Source organism: Dermochelys coriacea, chromosome 2 (genome assembly GCF_009764565.3).
Source record: "Dermochelys coriacea isolate rDerCor1 chromosome 2, rDerCor1.pri.v4, whole genome shotgun sequence".
NCBI lineage: Eukaryota > Metazoa > Chordata > Testudines > Dermochelyidae > Dermochelys > Dermochelys coriacea.
The window spans coordinates 106,343,968-106,363,369 of record NC_050069.1 but is presented as its reverse complement, the minus strand read 5'-3'; the positions used below and the strand labels follow the sequence as shown (position 1 = coordinate 106,363,369).

The following is a 19,402-nucleotide window of genomic DNA, read 5'->3' as shown; positions in this document are numbered from 1 at the left end:
TCAAGATAATGTTACTTGGTTGCAAAAGCAACTGAAAAGTTTTTAAAAGTGACCACTGCATTGTTTTATTTCACTAATCCTTTGAACCAATACAGCAGCATGTTCCATTTGCCCAGCACTATCATTCTTGACCCTTTATCAATATAGCTGTCTTCCAATTATTTTTTTCCTTAAAAGATTATCATCAAAAAACTTTTGCTTTGGCCAGATACAGAAAACACTTCCTGGGTCTGCTGTCCATAGTCCCTTTGCTTGTTTGGCTTGGATTAGAGGTATTTTAGGTACCTGCTGAAAGTGCTTCTCTAGTTTGGGATGCTTTTGAGGAAATATTTTGATATTTGTTTGCTTTGATGTTTGAGGCATCCTATGATTGGTAGTACCCTTGGCATTGGGGGGAGTCAGGAGTTTTCACGTAAATATTTATACATTTCATGCATACTCATTGCCAAGAGAAATTATGTATCTGTGGTATCCAAGAGAAAAGGGATTTTTAAGTGCCAGACCTCAATCATGCTCTCATTTGGCTTTTCCCTTCCATGTGTAATAGTGTTGTATTATGATACCTATGACCAAGCAACTGTGTTTTTTTTTTACGGGGGAGTTTGAGTGAGAGTTCTGTTGGAAGAGAAGGTATTTGTACTTGGTTTTGTATTTTTAGTATATGTGTGTGTGTGTGTGTGTGTAGAGGCTTGTAGGGGCTTTGTGCTGGGAGAGAAGCTGAGCCCTGATTAGGGGCGGGGCTTTTCTGACTAGAGGTCCTATAAAGGTAGCCAGCCAGTCAGGCAGTGGCACAGGAGCTAGCAAACAGAGCTGTAAACAGGGGAGTTTGAGTGGGAGTTTGAAAGGGGAGTTTGTATTCTGGTACTTGTTTGGGGTTTGCTTTTGCTGGGGCGGGGTGGTCTTTTTGCTGTGGCTTGTGTTTCACAGATTAACAGGACTTAGGTGGGAAGGCGATGACAGATATGGAGGCAGCTGTGGGAGTGACTCCTGTAGTGGAAGACACATTGAGGATGACTGGATGTGGAAGCTGTGATATGTACATGATCCTGGAGGGGGGAACCGGTAAGAGTTTTTTCTGCATGAAATGCCATCTGATAGAGCTGATGGAGGAAAAGATCCGAGGTTTGGAGATGCAGGTGGAAAGTCTGGTTGAGTTTAGGAAGGGGTTTGAGCAGATGATGGAGCAAACATATGAAGTATCTGAAGGGAAAAGCTCAGACTTACAGATGAAAGCAGGGCTGGGGAATTTTGAGGGGAGACTGAGTGAGGAAAGTGGTCAGTGGAAGCATGTGACTAAAAGAACCAGGCAGAGGAAAAGACGGGCTAGTGAAGGAGAAACAGAGCTTGGGAACAGGTTTGCAGAGTTGGAAAATGAAGAAGGGGCTCAGCAGGTACTTGTTGAAGGTGGAAGGGTAAGGAAGAAGAGAAGAGAGGCTAGTCCTATAGGAAAAGCGGAAGAGTCAAGGGAGACTATATCAAATATGAGCCCCAGGAGGATACAGGATGGGTTGAAGAAGATTATAAGGGAAAATAGGAATGGAAAGAACTTGCAGCCAGAGGGAACAGGGGAGAGACTGGAGAATAGCACTGTCACCAGGAAAAGGCAGGTCTATGTGATAGAGGACTCTTTATTGAGAAGAATAGACAGGCTTGTAACTAGAGCTGATCCAGAGAATAGAAGGGTGTGCTGTCTTCCGGGTGCTAAGATACGGGATGTAGACCTGAGGTTGAAAAGGATCCTAAAGGGAGCAGGAAAGAATCACCTAATTATCCTTCATGTGGGAACAAATGATACAGCTAGATTCTCGCTGGAAAGTATTAAGGGAGACTATGCTAGGCTGGGGAAGACGCTTAAGGAAATTGAGGCTCAGATGATCTTTAGTGGGATCCTTCCTGTTCTTAGAGAAGGGCAACAAAGGTGTGACAAGATTATGACTGTCAACAGATGGCTTAGGCAATGGTGCTATAAGGAGGGCTTTGGGATGTATGGCCACTGGGAGGCATTCACAGACAGAGGACAGTTCTCTCGGGATGGACTTCATCTGAGTAGGGAAGGAAATAGACTTCTAGGATCAAGGCTGGCACAACTGATGAAGAGAGCTTTAAACTAGGAATTTGAGGGAGATGGTTGGGAGATGTCCAGGTAATCTCCACGCCAGGTTTTAGCACTGAGAGGGAAGAATATGAAGTAAGAAAGGATACAGCCGTGGGTAGGAGAATGTATATAAGGAGCGAGGGCGGTGTGGATACTAGTCTAATAGGTTATACTGGCTGTAGAATGACTGTGCCTAATAGGGTACAAAATGTGAGTGAGGCCAAACAGCAAAAATTAAGATGTTTGTACACCAATGCGAGGAGCCTAGGTAACAAAATGGAGGAACTAGAGCTACTGGTGCAGGAAGTGAAACCAGATATTATAGGGATAACAGAAACGTGGTAGAATAGTAGTCATGACTGGACTACAGGTATTGAAGGGTATGTGCTGTTTAGGAAAGACAGAAACAAAGGTAAAGGTGGTGGAGTAGCATTGTATATCAATGATGAGGTAGAATGTAAAGAAATAAGAAGCGATGCAATGGATAAGACAGAGTCCGTGTGGGCAAAAATGACATTGGGGAAGAAAACTAGTAAAGCCTCTCCTACGATAGTGCTTGGGGTGTGCTATAGACCTCCAGGATCTAATTTGGATATGGATAGAGCCCTTTTTAATGTCTTTAATCAAGTAAATACTAATGGAAACTGCGTGATCATGGGAGACTTTAACTTCCCAGATATAGACTGGAGGACCAGTTCTAGTAATAATAATAGGGCTCAGATTTTCCTAGATGCGATAGCTGATGGATTCCTTCATCAAGTAGTTGCTGAACCGACTAGAGGGGATGCCATTTTAAATTTAATTTTGGTGAGTAGCGAGGACCTCATAGAAGAAATGGTTGTAGGGGATAATCTTGGCTCAAGTGATCATGAGCTAATTCAGTTCAAACTGAACGGAAGGATTAACAAAAATAAATCTGCAACTAGAGCTTTTCATTTCAAAAGGGCTGACTTTCAAAAATTAAGGAAATTAGTTAGGGAAGTGGATTGGACTGAAGAACTTATGGATCTAAAGGCAGAGGAGGCCTGGGATTACTTTAAATCAAAGCTGCAGAAGCTATCGGAAGCCTGTATCCCAAGAAAGGGGAAAAAATTCATAGGAAGGAGTTGTAGACCAAGCTGGATGAGCAAGCATCTTAGAGAGGTGATTAAGAAGAAGCAGAAAGTATACAGGGAGTGGAAGATGGGAGGGATCAGCAAGGAAAGCTACCTAATTGAGGTCAGAACATGTAGGGTTAAAGTGAGACAGGCTAAAAGTCGAGTAGAGTTGGCCTTTGCAAAGGGAATTAAAACCAATAGTAAAAGGTTCTATAGCCATATAAATAAGAAGAAAACTAAGAAAGAAGAAGTGGGGCCGCTAAACACTGAGGATGGAGTGGAGGTTAAAGATAATCTAGGCATGGCCCAATATCTAAACAAATACTTTGCCTCAGTCTTTAATAGGAAAAGGCTATTTAAAAGGCTAAAGAGGATTTGAGGGATAATGGTAGCATGACAAATGGGAATGAGGATATGGAGGTAGATATTACCATATCTGAAGTAGAAGCGAAACTCAAACATCTTAATGGGACTAAATCGGGGGGCCCAGATAATCTTCATCCAAGAATATTAAAGGAATTGGCACCTGAAATTGCAAGCCCATTAGCAAGAATTTTTAATGAATCTGTAAACTCAGGAGTAGTACCGAATGATTGGAGAATTGCTAATATAGTTCCTATTTTTAAGAAAGGAAAAAAAAGTGATCCGGGTAACTACAGGCCAGTTAGTTTGACATCTGTAGTATGCAAGGTCCTGGAAAAAATTTTGAAGGAGAAATTAGTTAAGGACATTGAAGTCAATGGTAAATGGGACAAAATACAACATGATTTTACAAAAGGTAGATCGTGCCAAACCAATCTCATCTCCTTTTTTGAAAAAGTAACAGATTTTTTAGATAAAGGAGATGCAGTGGATCTAATTTACCTAGATTTCAGTAAGGCATTTGATACTGTGCCACATGGGGAATTATTAGTTAAATTGGAGAAGATGGGGATCAATATGAACATCAAAAGGTGGATATGGAATTGGTTAAAGGGGAGACTGCAACGGGTCCTACTGAAAGGCGAACTGTCAGGCTGGAGGGAGGTTACCAGTGGAGTTCCTCAGGGATCAGCTTTGGGACCAGTCTTATTTAATCTTTTTATTAGTGACCTTGGCACAAAAAGTGGGAGTGTGCTAATAAAGTTTGCAGATGATACAAAGCTGGGAGGTATTGCCAATTCAGAGAAGGATCGGGATATTATACAGGAGGATCTGGATGACCTTGTAAACTGGAGTAATAGTAATAGGATGAAATTTAATAGTGAGATGTGTAAGGTTATGTATTTAGGGATTAATAACAAGAATTTTAGTTATAAGTTGGAAACGCATCAATTAGAAGTAACGGAAGAGGAGAAGGACCTTGGAGTATTGGTTGATCATAGGATGACTATGAGCTGCCAATGTGATATGGCTGTGAAAAAAGCTAATGCGGTTTTGGGATGCATCAGGAGAGGCATTTCCAGTAGGGATAAGGAGGATTTAGTACCATTATACAAGGCACTGGTGAGACCTCACCTAGAATACTGTGTGCAGTTCTGATCTCCCATGTTTAAAAAGGATGAATTCAAACTGGAGCAGGTACAGAGAAAGGCTACTAGGATGATGCGAGGAATGGAAAACTTGTTTTATGAAAGGAGACTTAAGGAGCTTGGCTTGTTTAGCCTAACTAAAAGAAGGTTGAGGGGAGATTGATTGCTCTCTATAAATATATCAGAGGGATAAATACAGGAGAGGAAGAGGAATTATTTAAGCTCAGCACCAATGTGGACACAAGAACAAATGGGTATAAACTGGCCACCAGGAAGTTTAGACTTGAAATTAGACGAAGGTTTCTAACCATCAGAGGAGTGAAGTTTTGGAATAGCCTTCCAAGGGAAGCAGTGGGGGCAAAAGATCTATCTGGCTTTAAGATTCTACTTGATAAGTTTATGGAGGAGATGGTATGATGGGATAATGGGATTTTGGTAAGTAATTGATCTTTAAATATTCAGGGTAAATAGGACTAATCGCCTGAGATGGGATATTAGATGGATGGGATCTGAGTTACCCAGGAAAGAATTTTCTGTATTATCTGGCTGGTGAATCTTGCCCATATGCTCAGGGTTTAGCTGATTGCCATATTTGGGGTTGGGAAGGAATTTTCCACCAGGGCAGATTGGAGAGGCCCTAGAGGTTTTTTGCCTTCCTCTGTAGCATGGGGCACGGGTCACTTGAGGGAGGCTTCTCTGCTCCTTGAAGTCTTTAAACCACGATTTGAGGACTTCAATAGCTCAGACATAGGTGAGGTTTTTCGTAGGAGTGGGTGGGTGAGATTCTGTGGCCTGCGCTGTGCAGGAGGTCGGACTAGATGATCAGAATGGTCCCTTCTGACCTTAGTATCTATGAATAAGCACAGTTGTTTCTCTGACGCATACACGGCATTGAACTGCAGATATCTTATTTTAACATGTACAGCTTCTAGTTGGGGAAAGAGGGTTGCATTCACTGAAGAAAATAGTAATGAAAGTTATTTCACACTATCTTTTAAAATAAAAAGCTTTTGGTGGTGTTGGGCCGATGTGTCAGCATGTTCTATGGCTTTTATGCAATTTGTTCCTTTTTTTCCTAAAAGGAGTGGCTGACATGTTTTGCATGAGATTATTGGATGATATCAATAACTGATCATATAGAATATTTGTTTTTAATAGATCTAACGATATTTCTTGCAATGCACAAGTAGGAAGTAGTCTTCTAAAATTTTGTGCTGTTTCTGTCTTCAAGGAAAATTCATTCTCCCATAAACATTTTCTCAGAATATATTGCAATGTATGTAATTATTTTAGAATGTGTATGTTCGCTGCCTACCAATATGGGATCCCGAACTCAGTTGGTGTCTTTGGGCACTACTGTACTATTACTACTAAATAAGTATGATTGTACATTATACACAACATATTATGAAATTATTTTTGAGAGGGAACTGTTCCAAATTTGTTTCCTATGGACTTCCCCTTCCCACCCCACACACTGTTATGGATATGACAAAAACCCTAGTCCTGCAAACACTTAAGCATTTATGTAGCTATACCCAGGTGAACAATCCCATCTGACTTCAGTAGGTCTACTCACATGAGAAAAATTATGCCCATGCTTACGTGTTTAGAGGCTTGGACCCAACTTCGTATGGTTATAATGGGTGCCTGTTGGAATTTTGACTGCTTACCGCTTTTTACATGGGATTAGCATATATACTGTCTGTCCAGAGTACAAAAATCTTATTAGATTCATTAATTGCTGAAATATGGCAAAAGGTGAATGTCTTTTGTAAATTAGAGCCAGGTAGGGAATAGTATATGATGTGTTAAGCATATTTTTACTTTAATAAATTATTCATTTTCTAAATTAAAACAGTATCTGAGGAGGGAAAATAAGCAAGGTGATAGATGAATTTTTACTTTGGCCTAATACAGAAGCCAATTCCTGGGTCTGCTGGGTCAGGAGTTCCCTTGTCTGATACTATGTTGCTTCTGTAACAGGAATACAAGAAATGAACACTACATTGGAAGCTCTTTGGGGCAGGGACCATCTTTTTGTTCTGTGTTGGTACAGTGCCTCACTCTGTAGGGTCCTGGTCCATGTCTCTGGCTCCTAGCAACTATGGTAGTAATAGTTAAAGATCACTTGAGAGCATTAACTGCATCCCAGTAAGTGAACTCAGAGACCAAAGTTGAAGAAAGGTGTTAAAGGAATGTATGGTTGTTAGTGAAAAATGAATAGAGAGCAGTCTCAAGTTGCTATACTGTGTGCTCTTAGTAATCTTATCTGTGCATTTCAGTTCGCTACTGTCCTTCAGCTCAACGAAAAATGCATGAAACATCTGGTATTGAGAGGGTTGGCAGAGTGGGCAGTGGTGGTGGTGATGTAGCCATGTTTGTTGTGGGCAGTAGTCAGATCAGGGGAATTTGTATAAGCACTGTAGAATTATTGAGAACCAGCTGTGCAATCCGATTATATGTGTATTATGGCTGGTGATATTCCTGAGTCAGAGTGCAGGGACTTGAATGTATATGGAATAAAATACTGTCACTGTGCCTGTCAGATCATTCCAGCAGCCAGTCAAAATGTACAGTTATGGGTCAGTGACTGTACAATAACCAAAAAGAAAAGGAGTACTTGTGGCACCTTAGAGACTAACAAATTTATTTGAGCATAAGATTTTGTAAGCTACAGCTCCAATGAAGTGAGCTGTAGCTCACGAAAACTTATGCTCAAATAAATGTGTTAGTCTCTAAGGTGCCACAAGTCCTCCTTTTCTTTTTGCGAATACAGACTAACACGGCTGCTACTCTGAAACCTGTACAATAACCGTGCACTCTGATTGGCTGAGAATGATATAATGTCTGAAAATTTATATAGATTCAAGTTGAAATATGTTTTGAGTTCTGAGACTGTAATAAGGGATTTCCATGGATTCTGAGTTTGGCAAATAAATCTAAGCTGATGTATAATCAGCATGCATACATCTGTATAAATTTGGTACAATTTATTTAACTCAATACTAAAGATATTCTGCTCCCCACCATTTGCCAGAAACAACTTTTAGTAAGAACTCATCCGACTCCATGCAAATTGCTCTTTTATTTTGAGATAAATTTTATTTTTTATGTCCACTCCGTTTTCTTTATCTGTAGTAATATCAGCCGTGTGCCTACCAGAGGGTTACTGGTGCTGCAGGCTCGAGGGAGCAGAGACCAAAGAGAAAACTTGAGCATGGGAAGAGGCAAAGAAATTTAAGTCAGGGGAGTTGTATGCTGAATCATAGCCTCTCATTCTAGTAAGCCAGGGCAGTGTGTCTTGGAATGATGGCTCAGGGGTAAAAATTTTCCATTATTAAATAAATATTTAGGACAAATTCTGATGTAAAGAATAGAAAATTCCATGATGGCTCTTAAATGACTCTCCAAATTTGTCATTAAAATAGTACTTTATAGGAACATAGGGCTCTGTTCCAACATTTAGATATTTTTGCAGAATTGAAAATATAGACAGTACATTTATAATCCCATTAATTATTGGACTAATCTTGAAAAAGGTACCACAGCTCATGAAAAAGGCACAAGTTAATATCTATCAAGGAAATGCATCCGATGAAGTGAGCTGTAGCTCACGAAAGCTTATGCTCTAATAAATTTGTTAGTCTCTAAAGTGCCACAAGTACTCCTTTTCTTTTTGCGAATACAGACTAACACGGCTGCTACTCTGAAACCTTTAATCTCTATTCAGTTTGGGATCCTGTCAAATCACCTATTTTTTCCTATTATGAAAGACTAATCTAATTGTTACTGAGGTGAATTAAATGCATGATTAATGATTATACTATAATTCATTTACTTTTTTACATCACTCTGAAGAAAGCAAAAAAAAGTAATCCCCAAATTTTGGAGCCCTGAAATACAGAGTTAATCATACTATCTGCAAAAGTATGATATCGAAGAGGACAAAAGATTGTTCTCAATACACAAGTATAACATACGAAAAAGTTCTGAACACTTCAGAAACTTGATGTACAAAAGTTTCCATGCAGAATGTTTCTCTTCCAGCAAGCAGAGATTCTGGCTTTGTTGTTGTTGGGTTTGATGATGCAGTATAGTACTCCTGGCACTGTTTCTTTCACTGATTTCAGAGCAGAAAATCCATATAGGCCCTATGACAGAATGGCTCTCTTACCAATAATCTGCATCAGATTATGAACTCTGTGTTGTACTGTGTGTGGAAATATCAGCACTGTGACTTCACAAGTCTGGTCTTGACCCTGGGCAATGAATGGTACCCAGACAGTTTCCCTGTCCAAGGAAAGCTGTTTGATGCTTTGTTGAAAGACCATCACTGAGAGCCATCAAGACTTCAGACTGGGGTCATTGACTTGGAATGATTCTCAACTATCGTCAACCACAATGGAACAATGGTCTCTCTACACACCAACCTGCAACAGGGTGGGGGAAACATGACTGATGGGTATGGCCTTTTCGGGCTTTGTCTTCACAACTAGTTACTTTGGGGTAACTAAGGCACATGAGCTATCCTGAGGTGAAGACCGGATACTGTAGTTTTACCATGAGATAAACAGCCCTATTCCCACTCTAGGGGTTGACTCTGGAGAGTTTTTCTTGTCTTCACTGGGGATAGCTCATACACCTTAGTAAATCCAGGGTAGAAACGACACCTTATTTTAACAATGAAGATAAGACCTTGGTGTGAGTATATGGCATGGAGTCGGAGGCCCTATTTAATAGCAGAATGGCTCTTCTCTGAGCAGGGGTCTGACCTTGCCACGTGTCAGAAGGATTTGCAGGAGCAGGGACTCTGCCCAGCCTGAAATGCTGATGAACCAGGGACTTGTAGAAAGGTGAGATCAGAAGTGGGGAGGGTGCCTCTCAGGGCTTCTGTTGTTTTCAAAGATCTGGAATTCTATAATGCATTGACTTCCTGCCACATTGTGCTTAATTGCCCGGCTAATTTGAAGCTATAAAGAATTGCATGGACTTTGTAAACAGATGTAGATGGGGATCTCCAATTAGACAGGGCAAATAATTGTGCAAAGCTAATTTGTGGGCATGTAATTCAGCTTTGTGCACTCTCACGTAACCAGTTGGGTACCTACAGGCCTTGCACAGGTGCAGATGTCTGAATCAGACACGTACGGACACATACATTTATAAATTTGGCATTTTGTATACATAAGGTAGGCTCACACAATTAACTATACATGCCTAACTTGGAAAATCTGTTCCATAAAGGCTCTGTGGGAGAGTTAAGGTATTATATTAGATCAGGTTACAACTCAGTGTGGTCTGAAACGGGAAAAATGAGAACTCAAAGCAAATGCTGATTTTTGCCTCTTCTGTAGCAATACTACTGGGGTTACTGGAATTCCCCTGTAAAAGAATCATAACTCACTGAAGAAAAACAGTCAGTATTCATTGTCTCTCAAGCCTTAGGAGCCAAGAATTGCAAATTTTAATACACTTCTGACTGTAAGAGTATTATTATAGTGAGGTATAACATAGCTATAAACCAGTTTATAAGCAGCCTTACGTCTGAGAACTATCTAATACAGGGGTTCTCAAACTGGGGGTCAGGACCCCTCAGGGGGTCACAAGGTTCTTACATGGGGGGGGTCACAAGCTGTCAGCCTGCACCCCAAACCCTGTTTTGCCTCCAGCGTTTATAGTGGTGTTAACTATATAAAAAAGTGCTTTTAATTTATAAGGGGAGGGTCACACTCAGAGGCTTTCTATGTGAAAGGGGTCACCAGTACAAAAGTGTGAGAACCACTGATCTAATATAACATGTGCAGTACATATAGCTGTTCTTCTTTAAAAAAAAAAAAAAAAAAAAATCTGAGGCATGTGTGTCCTCGGATATCTTGTTTGCTCCCTCTCCCCCAAGGTTGTCTTACCAGCTTGTTCTGAAAATATAAAATAAACCGCATTTCTCAGTGAGAGATAAGATTTGTTTTGCTGGATGGTGGGGGTTATTTTTTTTTTGTTTTTGTTTTTTTGGGTACAGTGCAGCTGTTCACACCAGCTATCTTCCATTTACAGACAGAGGACGTCTGTATCTTCCTTACATCAGCATAAACATTTCTGACTTCAGTGGCTTAACCACTGTTTTACATTGGTCCAGAGATTCTTGACTCTGGTAAAATAGTTAGTTTGACCCCTCGAAAAGGTTATTGTGAGTTGAGGGATTTTTCCATCTGTATTTATATCATTTTAGGCATGTACTTTAAAGAGCAGTTGTAAAAGGACCATTTTAATTACGAAGTACCAGACTGGTGTTGAAGAATGGGCTGCAATTATGACTGAGGTACACTGACAGAACAGGATGAGTCATGGTGAGCAGATGCATTTTTGGCAGCATTCACAGGGAATCTGATGCCTGAGCTTGTCTACTTTGAATTTTTTTTTTTGTGTTGATCTAAACAAATTAGAAAAACCTGAAGCTAGGAATTTTCAATGAGTTGAGATAGACTTTGGTCTCTGGATAATTTTTGACTTCAGCAGACAGGGAAACAATCTGAAAATGACACCACTACTTTTTTTATTTTAAAGAGAATTTTAGAACTAAAAATAAAATATTGAAAATAACACCAAAATATTACTCTTTGCTACGTCTTCAGGAATTTTTCTCTCTGTAAAACAAAACAACTGTGCATATGTAAAGTACTTTAGTTCTGGATTAACAATGAATGAATGTAGTTCAAATGAAAGTGATGCTGGCTGCATCTTCATTGGACAGCTCAGCAGAAGCACAGAAATGCAATAAAATTGAAACGTAAAAAGAAAAACAACAACCTTAAATCAATAATGTGACCGCAGTTTTAAAGTTTTAGGAAGTAGGTAAGAGCAATATTGGCTTACATTTTCTAACCCCAGTTTCTGATTGTCACTAATCATACAAATAGGAATTAAATGAGAATTTCCCATTGTCTGCAGGATCGAGGCCTAAATGGGAATTGTCCTTTTAAATATGGCAAGATTATTTCTTTTTAAATGTTTGGCATGGCTAAAAACCGGAGATTGCTAGTTACACTGCTCTAAAGTCAGCGTCTTCCTATCTCAGTGCTCAAAAAACATTGCTATTCCAAGAGACCAGCAAGAGCATTAAGGTTCTCTCCCTTGCAAATCAGCCAGGCTGTAAAATGAATGCTGTATGACACTGGAAAAAAATCAGGATTTCCACTTTACCAAGGATACAAATAATTTGTTACTATAGCTCCTTCAATTTGCAACATACTTCATTTTAAAGTAATGGCCTTGTGATTACCATCCTGATTTAAGCAGCTGCTACTATGAACTACTAGCAATCAAACCATTATTTTTCATAGATAAGACCAGAAGGGAACATTGTGATGATCTAGTCTGATTTCTGGTATAACACAGGCCGTAGGACTTCCCTGAATTAATTTCTGTTTGAATTACAACATATCTCTTTAAAAAATATCCAATCTTGATTTTAATATTGCCAGTGATGGAGAATCCACCACAACAGTTGGTAAATTGTTTCAATGGTTGGGTTACCGTTGGTGTTAAAAATTTCCACCTTATTTCCACTCTGAATTTGTCTAGTTTCACCTTCCAGCCATTGGATCTTGTTATACCTTTGTCTGCTAGATTGAAGAACTCATTATCAAATTTTTGTTCCCATGTATGTATTTATAAATTTGTGATCAAGTCACCCCTTCACTTCTTTGTTAAGCTAAATAGATTGAGCTCCTTGAATCTGTTTCTATAAAGCATGTTTTTCCAATCCTTTAGTCATTCTTATGGCTCTTCTCTGGACCCTCTCCAATTTATAAACCTCTTTCTTGAATTGTGTACACCAGGACTGGACACACTATTCCAGTTGTGGTCGCATCAGTGCCAAATATAGGGGTAATTTAACATCCTATTCAAGATTCTCCTGCTTATACATCCAAAGCTTGCACTAACCTTTTTGGAAACAGTGCTGTAATAGGAGCTCATGTTCAGCTGATTATCCACTATGACCCCTAAGTCTTCTTCAAGAGTCACTGCTTCCTAGGACAGAGTCCCCCATCCTGTAAGTATGGCCTACATTCTTTGTTCCCAGATGTATAACTTGATGGTTGGCCATATTAAAATGCATATTGTTTGCTTGTGCCCAGCTTACCAAGCAATCCAGCTCTCTCTCTCAGTGACCTGTTCTCTTCCTTATTTATCACTCTCCTAATTTTTGTGTCATTTACAGACTTTATTAGTGATGATTTTCTGATTGTTGATAAAAATGTTAAAAAGTATAGAGCCAAGAACAGATTCCTGCAGGACCTCATTAGAAACAAATGTGCTTTATTGTGATGATTCCTCGCTTACAATTGCATTTTGTGACCTTTCAGTTAGCCAGTTTTTAATCCATTTAATGTGTGACATGTTAATTTTGTAACATTCTGTTTTTTTAATCAAAATGTCATGAGTCAAATGTCTTACAGAAGTCTAAGTATATTACATCAATGCTGTTACCTTTATCAGCCAAACTTGTAATCTCATCAAGAAAAGATACCGAGTTAGATTGACAGGATCTATTTTCCATAAACCCATGTTTTGGCATTAATTATCTTCCCCCCTTTCATTCTATTAATCTCATCCCATATCGGTGGTTACATTATTTTGCCCCGTATCAATGTCAGGCTAACAGACCTATAATTACCCAAGTGTGATTTGGTCTACCAAGTCACCTCTGCCCCTTGCTGGAGGCATTGGTGTCCAGACATCTCTCTGCGCAGGCTTGGATACTATCAAGTTTTTCTAGGCCCAGAGGCCATACAGCCTCCTAGCATCAGGGTCAGGACTGACTGTGAGGAGAGGGCACCCCCTGCTCAGCTCCAACTCCATTTCCTGCTGCGCAGACCCCACCTCCCAGCACTGCCCTGGGGCATTGGGGTCAGCACAGACCAATTGGGAGCCAGCAGGCCAGTTAAGAAGGCTTGTCTGCTTCTTATCAGGGGAGTGTTTATAGATTCATAGATTCATAGATACTAAGGTCAGAAGGGACCATTCTGATCATCCAGTCCGACCTCCTGCACAGCGCAGGCCACAGAATCTCACCCACCCACTCCTATGAAAAACCTCACCCATGTCTGAGCTATTGAAGTCCTTAAATCATGGTTCAAAGACTTCAAGGAGCAGAGAAGCCTCCCTCAAGTCAACCATTCCCCATGCTACAGAGGAAGGCGAAAAACCTCCAGGGCCTCTCCAATCTGCCCTGGAGGAAAATTCCTTCGCGACCCCAAATATGGCAATCAGCTAAACCCTGAGCATATGGGCAAGATTCACCAGCCAGATACCCAGGAAAGAATTTTCTATAGTAACTCAGATCCCATCCATCTAATATCCCATCTCAGGGGATTTGGCCTATTTACCCTGAATATTTAAAGATCAATTACTTACCAAAATCCCATTATCCCATCATACCATCTCCTCCATAAACTTATCGAGTAGAATCTTAAAACCAGATAGATCTTTTGCCCCCACTGCTTCCCTTGGAAGGCTATTCCAAAATTTCACTCCTCTGATGGTTAAAAACCTTCGTCTAATTTCAAGTCTAAACTTCCTGGTGGCCAGTTTATACCCATTTGTTCTTGTGTCCACATTGGTGCTGAGCTTAAATAATTCCTCTCCCTCTCCTATATTTATCCCTCTGATATATTTATACAGAGCAATCATATCTCCCCTCAACCTTCTTTTAGTTAGGCTAAACAAGCCAAGCTCCTTAAGTCTCCTTTCATAAGACAAGTTTCCATTCCTCGGATCATCCTAGTAACCCTTCTCTGTACCTGCTCCAGTTTGAATTCATCCTTTTTAAACATGGGAGACCAGAACTGCACACAGTATTCTAGGTGAGGTCTCACCAGTGCCTTGTATAACGGTACTAAAACCTCCTTATCCCTACTGGAAATGCCTCTTCTGATGCATCCCAAAACCGCATTAGCTTTTTTCACAGCCATATCACATTGGCAGCTCATAGTCATCCTATGATCAACCAATACTCCAAGGTCCTTCTCCTCTTCCGTTACTTCTAATTGATGCGTCCCCAACTTATAACTAAAATTCTTGTTATTAATCCCTAAATGCATAACCTTACACTTCTCACTATTAAATTTCATCCTATTATTATTACTCCAGTTTACAAGGTCATCCAGATCCTCCTGTATAATATCCCGATCCTTCTCCGAATTGGCAATACCTCCCAGCTTTGTATCATCTGCAAACTTTATTAGCACACTCTCACTTTTTATGCCAAGGTCAGTAATAAAAAGATTAAATAAGATTGGTCCCAAAACCAATCCCTGAGGAACTCCACTGGTAACCTCCCTCCAACCTGACAGTTCGCCTTTCAGTAGGACCCGTTGCAGTCTCCCCTTTAACCAATTCCTTATCCACCTTTTGATGTTCATATTGATCCCCATCTTCTCCAATTTAACTAATAATTCCCCATGTGGCACGGTATCAAATGCCTTACTGAAATCTAGATAAATTAGATCCACTGCATTTCCTTTATCTAAAAAGTCTGTTACTTTTTCAAAAAAGGAGATGAGATTGGTTTGGCACGATCTACCTTTTGTAAAACCATGTTGTATTTCGTCCCATTTACCATTGACTTCAATGTCCTTAACTAATTTCTCCTTCAAAAATTTTTCCAGGACCTTGCATACTACAGATGTCAAACTAACTGGCCTGTAGTTACCCGGATCACTTGTTTTTCCTTTCTTAAAAATAGGAACTATATTAGCAATTCTCCAATCATTCGGTACGACTCCTGAGTTTACAGATTCATTAAAAATTCTTGCTAATGGGCTTGCAATTTCAGGTGCCAATTCCTTTAATATTCTTGGATGAAGATTATCTGGGCCCCCCGATTTAGTCCCATTAAGCTGTTTCAGTTTCGCTTCTACCTCTGATATGGTAATATCTACCTCTATATCCTCCTTCCCATTTGTCATGCTACCATTATCCCCAAGATCCTCTTTAGCCTTATTAAAGACTGAGGCAAAGTATTTGTTTAGATATTGGGCCATGCCTAGATTATCTTTAACCTCCACTCCATCCTCAGTGTTAAGCGGCCCCACTTCTTCCTTCTTAGTTTTCTTCTTATTTATATGGCTATAGAACCTTTTACTATTGGTTTTAATTCCCTTCGCAAGGTCCAACTCTACTCGACTTTTAGCCTGTCTCACTTGATCCCTACATGTTCTGACCTCAATTAGGTAGCTTTTCTTGCTGATCCCTCCCATCTTCCACTCCCTGTATGCTTTCTGCTTCTTCTTAATCACCTCTCTAAGATGCTTGCTCATCCAGCTTGGTCTACAACTCCTTCCTATGAATTTTTTACCCTTTCTTTGTTGAGTGAGACTGGACAGAGGAGGAACTCCTCATTGCTGGCTCAGAACCCCAGGCCAGGTCATGGCCTTGCTTTCACATGCTGCAACTAAATGCTTGCCTTTCAGTTTGTATATTAAAGGGGCAGATGGCCAAATTCTGAGTTTATTTTTATTTTACTGTGTAGAGACTGAAACTGAGCTTATGGCACAGGACACCCTGCTCCAAGCAGGCTGCCAAAACATATGGGTTATGGCGAGAAGCTCCTGAAGAGCCATGCTTGGCACCTCAGGAGGTGCTATGAAGCAGTCCCTAGTGACAGCAGATCATTCCGTTTACCCTCTTTAAATATTGGAACAATATTAGCTTTCTTTCAGTCTTCTGGAGCTTCCTTAGTATTCCAAGAGTTATTGAAAATCGGCATTAACAGTCCAGTGAGCACCTTTCCAACTCTTCTAAAGGTCTTGGATACAGGTTATCTGGACTGCTGATTTAAAAAAATATTTAACATTAGTAACTGCTGTTTAACATCCACCTGAGTTATGATTGGAATAGAAAGTGTTCAATCATCATATATGAAACATAATCTTTTTACCAAACACAGAACAGAAACGTTTATTGAACACTTTGCCAGTTATAATGCAGAAAAGGCAATTTCCCCATTTCCATCTAGTTTTATATAATGGGAATCCCAGTTTCCATGGTATAATTTAATCTCTAACTAGTCATTCTTGAAACAGCAGCTGCTAACAAGTTAAAGCTGAAGTGAAAAAATCAAGATAGTAATCAGAACAATGTGGATTTATGGGTTGAAATCTGACCTGGCAGGACAAGAAATGCTCTGAAGTCAGTACAAACACTTTCAGGACCAAAGAACATTTACAAACACGGTTCCTGGACTAGTCATATGAAAAAGAACTGCAGTTTTCAGTGGAAGAGGTAGGAGCTGGCCTACAGAAAAGACGGTGTCAAATTGAGACATCAGGGTTTCAACGATGAGCATAAACGGAAGTTGCTGTATAAGTGCAGAGTATTATTACTACTTATTACTTACTTCTACTACTGTTACAACAAGTGTCTTATGTGGAATTCCTTCAAATCCATTATTGAAGTCAAGATGCACTATGTCAACTGTCTTTTTCCTTTATCTCCTAAGTTAACCCATGTTGGCTAATACCTTGTTTTCTGCAAAGTACCTACAAATTGCTTGCTTTAACTAGTAACATTAAATGTAGGCATGTGTATTCCTTGAGTGTGTTTTACCCGTCTTCAAATACTTAACATTTAACGTTTTTCATTCTTCTGGGACTTCATGATTCTTCAAAAATAATTGTCAGTGCTTCTGATATTTCAGCTATGTGAATGGTAACCTGGCATTCTTTAACGTGTGCCTTCATCGTTTTGCCTAGTGATCTTTTCCTTTCCTTGTTAGGTATTATGGTACCAATTATTTGGGCTCAGTTGTCCTTTTCAGTGAACACTGATTGTAAAATAGCTATTAAACATTTTGATCTTCTCCTGTTTCATCTGTTGATTGCTTTCCTTGCTCATTCAAAATACTTCTGTTGACAGTCTAGTCATGTATATTATCCCACTCTATCTCCATAATGTCAACCAAATCATAAATGTACTTTTATAAAAAGAACTTCTTTCTTCCATCTCATGCCTCCATACGTCTGGCAGTAGTAAAGAGAGTCTGTTTTGTTTTTTTTATATATTTCCCTTACTTGCAGTACCTTGTTTATGGCCTTCACAATGTTTCCTAATGCCCCATCACGTTGTTGGTGAGGAAGGTATGGTATAGTGTCCTGAACGCAAGTCTGGGAAACAGAAATTCCTGGGTTCTAATTGCAGCTATTAAATTGACCCCATCTGTGACTTTAGTCAGGTCACTTAGTGTCTCCCTGTACCTTATCTATTTTCCCAATCTGCAAACTGGAAATAATACCTAATTAAATGTTGGTGAAATGCTTGGAGATCCTCCAGTATAAAGACTTTGTACACTGTTTATCTCCCTCTGTTAAACAGTAGTTTGGTGCAACAGTCATTGAGAAACTTTTAATAAAACTTACTGTGGCTACAAAAAATATAGTAGCAAATGGTGAACTGTGGGAGACTTGGAAAAAACCCATTAATATGAAAGGATTTGTAACTTTGTTTTAAGATGTTTATTTTCTAGACCAAATTTCAGTGCTATGACAAAGTTTGAATTTGTGACTTCCTGCCACCCTTTTTGGTTCTAATAGCAATGGGAAGGGTGGAGGGGGAGTGACCCTTTGAATATGGTAGGCTTGGGTCCTCCCCTTCCCACTAAGAGTGTTATTTCAGAAGGAATAATATACAGCACATTCAAACTGATTGGGCTGACAGAAGGAGCATACTCTACTGTATTTTCCGGGCATGCAAAATGAGCACAGAGTATGCCCTAAACTAAAGAGATGTTGGTAGAAAACTGTCTGAATCTTATTTCAAGGAGCAAATATCCCCCCCATTTCAACAAAATCTGTGGTTTGTCTGCCATTTGCTCTGCTCAGTTTGCAGCTTCCTGCTGCAGCCTAACTTAATACCTAAACTCTGGCCCACCCAGGCCCTCTCAGAGGTCCAGAGAGGCCCAGGCCACTTCCAGCTTTTGAGGCCCCAAGCCATAATAAAAATAAAAAATGATGATGACACATGGTCTAATCTTGTGCCATCAGAACCTATATATTTTTATTAATATTTATGAACATTTAAAACTCTTTAATATGAGAAAATCTACCAATTAACAATAAAATGATATCTTTGACAAAATCACATCTCTTATTTGCTTAAATTTGCAGCTATAAGCTAAGAGTGTGTGTGTGTCACATTTTGGTCCTGATAGGGATGCGCATAAAAACAAGTTGCAAAACTTATCAAATACCAAAAAATTAACAAGTGTCAAAATTTGAGGCCCTCTGTGACCTTGAGGCCCAGGCCAAATGGCCCTCCTGGCTCCCACTCTATTGGCCCTGGGCCCACCTACTTCCATGCTTTGGGTCATTACACTGCTCTTCTCGGTGTCTGCATGCTGCTGCCACCAACACTTCCCCCTCCCTCCCATTGCATTCTTAGTGCTTTACAACATTGGTTCCCAAACTTTTGAGAACCCCCCTTTTTACAAATTCAATTCATAATTTAAAATTAAAAATAAACACACAAACTTGGTATCATTTTTTTTATTTAAAATTAAAAATAAGCACAAATAGTTTTTCTTGGCACACAAATTTAATAAAAATGTAATTTTAAAATAAGAAATAGCATAAACAAAACAAATTTAATTGGAAGGATGCTGCTGCATTTTCTTTACGAGTTGGGAAATCCTAGGTTTGAAA

General features: G+C 39.6%; 1 protein-coding gene across 9 annotated transcripts in view; it reads left to right on the top strand.

The window, feature by feature from the left end:
- The window catches only part of SLC66A2 (solute carrier family 66 member 2), a 122,121-nt gene that overhangs the window by 72,414 nt on the left and 30,305 nt on the right, over window positions 1–19,402 (top strand). For 2 of the 9 annotated variants that reach the window (XR_005291233.2, XR_005291234.2), the window contains one exon: window positions 10,933–11,050. The exons of the other annotated variants lie outside the window; for them this stretch is intronic. The gene's annotated coding sequence lies outside the window, so the exon portion shown is untranslated. The remainder of the gene's footprint in view (window positions 1–10,932; window positions 11,051–19,402) is intronic. 9 annotated transcript variants of the gene reach the window in all.